The 4,236-nt window shown below is 43.5% G+C and overlaps 1 pseudogene; it reads right to left on the reverse strand.

Moving 5' to 3' along the window:
- Window positions 1-1,943: 1,943 nt before the first annotated feature.
- LOC134731266 (large ribosomal subunit protein uL11-like) lies at window positions 1,944-3,034 on the reverse strand (annotated as a pseudogene).
- Window positions 3,035-4,236: the final 1,202 nt, after the last annotated feature.

The raw sequence follows: 4,236 nt of genomic DNA on the forward strand, positions 1-4,236 counted from the left end.
CCCAGTCTCAGGCAGTTCTTTATAGCAGTGTGAAAACGGACTAATACAGTATTTATACATTTCTTTAAAGGGGAGAAGGCATGTGGGAAGGAGGGGGTAGGGTGGTGAGGCAAATGGTTATACTTTTGTGGAACTATTAATTAGAGCTCAGTAAATCTACATTTTATACAGATAAGGTGATTATATTATACAGAATTCAGAGAAAAAGGGAGTAGAGGAAGAATCAATTATGCAAACATCTCAGGGTAGGTGGAGGAATGATTTGTTCTGCTCCTGGGAAGATCAGCTTGTAATTGACATTATCAGTGTGACTCTAGCAAACTTTAGTTTTAGGAGCTAGACTTAGATGGTAGACCTAAAGTTAAAATGGACATGGTTCTTGTTTTATGGGAGGATGTACATCTTGAAAGGCTTTGAGGCCAGCAAAGAGTTTAGTTGGGAAAAATTTATGAGGGCCATCATGTGGAGATGGTATCAGACCTTCTGCCTTTCTGTGAGGGTCTGGGTAATGTGTGATGCTTTGACACCAGGTTGTAAAGTAATAGCTGTCTATTTGGGAAAAGGATAGCAGTGCTGCATGACCCAGTCTCTAGGCATAACTTTCCCATTGCATAACAAGTTTGGGGGTCCTAAGATGTTTTTATTTCTCCTTTACAAGTCACAGGGACTGCTCAGCTGAATGAGCCCTGCTTCCAACCGTCTCACAACTTTGAATCATCACCTCAGCCTTTTTTTTTTTCTTTTTTATTGAGATGAGTTCTCACTCTGTTGCCAGGCTGGAGTGCAGTGGTAAAATTACGGCTCACTGCCGCCTCAACCTCCCAGGCCCAAGAGATCCTCCCACCTCACCCTCCAGGGTAGCTGGGACCACAGGTGTGTGCTAGCACACCTGGCTAATTTTTGTATTTTTTTGTAGAGATGTGGTTTTACAATGTTGCCCAGATTGTTCTTGAACTTCTGGGCTTAAGTGATCCACCCACCTCAGCCTCTAAAAGTGCCATGATTACAGGTGTGAGCTACTGTGCCTACTTAAGCCTTTTTTTTTTTTTTTTTTTTTTGAGACTGAGTCTGACTCTGTTGCCCAGGCTGGAGTGCACTGGCACAGTCTCAGCTCACTGCAGCCTCCACCTCCCGGGTTCAAGCCATTCTCCTGCCTCAGCCTCCTGAGTAGCTGGGACTACAGGTCCGGGCAATCACGCCTGGCTAATTGTTGCATTTTTAGTAGAGACAGGGTCTCACCATATTGGTCAGGCTGGTCTTGAACTCCTGGCCTCAGGTGATTGGCCCTCCCAAAGTGCTGGGATTACAGGTGTGGGCCACTATGCCCAGCCCCACTTAAGCCTTCGTTACCTTTATTGTCTTTGGTATAAGCCTCTGGATATGATTTGTTTTTACTACTCAAGGTTCTCACAGATGACCTGGGCTCATAGTTCCAAGAGATTTTTGGGGCCTGTGTATTTATTTCTTCTTTGTTCTTTTTATTTGAATATGAGCTCAATGTTGTGCGGTAAATAGAATTAAATATTGGATCCTATGGCAGAATCTTACTAAGGACATTCTAGAACTTTAGTGGCTGTTCTGGTGAACTTTGGATGTGAATAAGATAATCTGTTTTTGGCACCCTACAATCAATGGTTAAATGTTCCCAGATATTCAATAATTAGTGTTTTTAAATGACCAGGAAGAGTCCTCTCAAAGGAAAATTCTAAAATAGCTTCTATTAAGGACTTATTAGAAAAGGCCAATAAAAATATAGAGGACCTAAAAGCCAACGTTTAAATCTCTTCTCCATCTCTTGCCTAACCCGGGATTAACTTACATCCTAGACCCCTGGCCCTCAACTTCCTCCTGCCTTTCTATTGGGGGAGCCCACCCCCAATATTTCAATGTAGGTTCTTTCTATTTTCCATAAGTGTTGGCTGGCTGAGAAATAAAGAGAGACAGTACAAAGAGAGGAATTTTATAGCTGGGCTGCCAGGGGTGACATCACATATCAGTAGGACTGTGATGCCTGCCTGAGTCTCAGACCAGCAAGTTTTTATTAAGGGTTTCAAAAGGGGAGAGGGTGTAAGAACAGAGAGTAGATACAAAGATCACATGCTTCAAAGAGCAAAAAGCAGAACCGCTGATAAGAGTCTAACAAAGATCACATGCTTCTGAGGGAACAGGGCAAAGGGCAAAAGCAGAACCACTGATTAGGGTCCAACAAAGATCACAGGGCAAAGGGCAAAAGTAGAACCACTGATAAGAGTCTATGTTCAGCGGTGCACATATTGTCTTGATAAACATCTTTTTTTTTTTTTCTAGTTGTCAAATGATTCTTTATTGAAATATTTTCCTTTGTGCTTAACTGGCTGGGCATTCCACAGCACCACTGTTGATGTCATCTATGATGTCATGAGGGTAGTGGCCATCAACATTACAGCCCACAGACTGGGCAGTCCCCAGGATCTCTTTAATGGTTCCAGAGAGTTCTCTGGCTAAGGATCAGTGCCGCATCTGTCAAGCAATGTTGATGATCTCATCAAAAGTTATATTCCTACTGTGTTTAATGTTTTTCTATTAATTTCTGTCTCTTGGTGCTTCCTTGAGGGCTTTGATGATCAGGGCAGAGGCAGAAGCCACCACCTCAATCTGGGCCTGTCTGTTCTGAATGGTCAGTTTCACTGTAATCCTCAGGCCCTTCCAGTCACCTGTTGCCTTGGCAATGTCATCACCAACCTTTTTTGGAGACAGACCACGGGGCCGATCTTGGGGGCCAGCGCAGAAGTGGCACTGACTTCACCTCCGGTGCACCTCAGGTATACGACTTTGATCTCATTAGGGCTGAACTTCGGTGGCATGGTGGAGGCGGCTGGTGTCAGATGAACCTGGATTTGGGATGACTAAAGAAAGTTGCACCTTGGCCTCCTCTGAGGTGAAAGCTGAGAGCGATGAAACATCTTAAACAACAGAAAACAGGGTTTGAGAGCAAAGAACCAGTCTGACCACAAATTTACTAGCGCTGAGTTTTCCCAACCCTAGTAAGCCTAAGGATTCTGCGGGAGAGGAGGGCTTATCTCAGTCCTTATCTCAACTGCACAAGACAGACATTCCCAGAGTGGCCGTTCATAGACCTCCCCCCAGGGATGCATTCTTTTCCCAGGGTATTAATATTAATATTCCTTGTTAGGAAAAGAATTTAGCGATATGTTTCCTACTTGCATGTCCGTTTATAGGCCCTCTGCAAGAAGAAAAATATGACTCTTTTTGCCCAACCCTGCAGGCAGTCAGACCTTATGGTTGTCTTCCCTTGTTCCATAAAAATCGCTATTATTCTGTTCTTTTTCAAGGTGCACTGATTTCATATTGTTCAAACACGTTTTACAATCAATTTCTACAGTTAACACAATTGTCACAGTGGTCCTCAGGTGACGTATATCCTCAGCTTACGAAGATAACAGGATTAAGAGATTAAAGTAAAGACAGGCATAAGAAATTATAAAAGTATTATTTCAGAACTGATAAATGTCCATATTAAGATGAAATCTTCACAATTTATGTTCCTCTGCCACGGCTCCAGCAGGTCCCTCTGTTCAGGGTCCCTGACTTCCCGTAACACCTTTCTTCGACTCATTCCCTTCCTGCTGTGTCTTCCTTAGGTCCTCTTCGCTTTCCTCCATTACTCCTTCCTAAACACCCCCCTTTCACTGGACAGTATCCCTTCGTGATGCCTTACACCTAAGTGATGATGATAACCAACTTAGCTAAGCTTATTGTTTTAAACCTTGGTCAATTTCAGGTTTGCATAATCTAGTTAAGAACCTTCTAAATCCTCCTACGTAAAGAGAAAAATTCATTGAAGGATTTAGGATTATTTTAAGAATTTATAGGATGGAGGCCTGGTGCAGTGGCTCACGCCTGTAATCCCAGCACTTTGGGAGGCCAAAATGGGTGGATCACGGGGTCAGGAGTTCAAGACTAGCCTGGCCAATATGGTGAAACCCCATCTCTATTAAAAATACAAAAATTAGCAGGGCGTGGTGGCACATGCCTGTAGTCTCAGCTACTCAGGAGGCTGAGGCAGAAGAATCGCTTGAACCCGGGAGGCGGAGGTTGCAGTGAGCCAAGATCATGCCACTGCACTCCAGCCTGGGCGACAGAGCAAGACTCCATCTCAAAAAAAGAAAAAAGAATTTATAGGATGGATACTGTAATCTATATCCATGAGTTTATCTCCTTACAGAATTCAGAGAT

This window comes from Pan paniscus, chromosome 10 (genome assembly GCF_029289425.2).
Source record: "Pan paniscus chromosome 10, NHGRI_mPanPan1-v2.0_pri, whole genome shotgun sequence".
Lineage (NCBI taxonomy): Eukaryota > Metazoa > Chordata > Mammalia > Primates > Hominidae > Pan > Pan paniscus.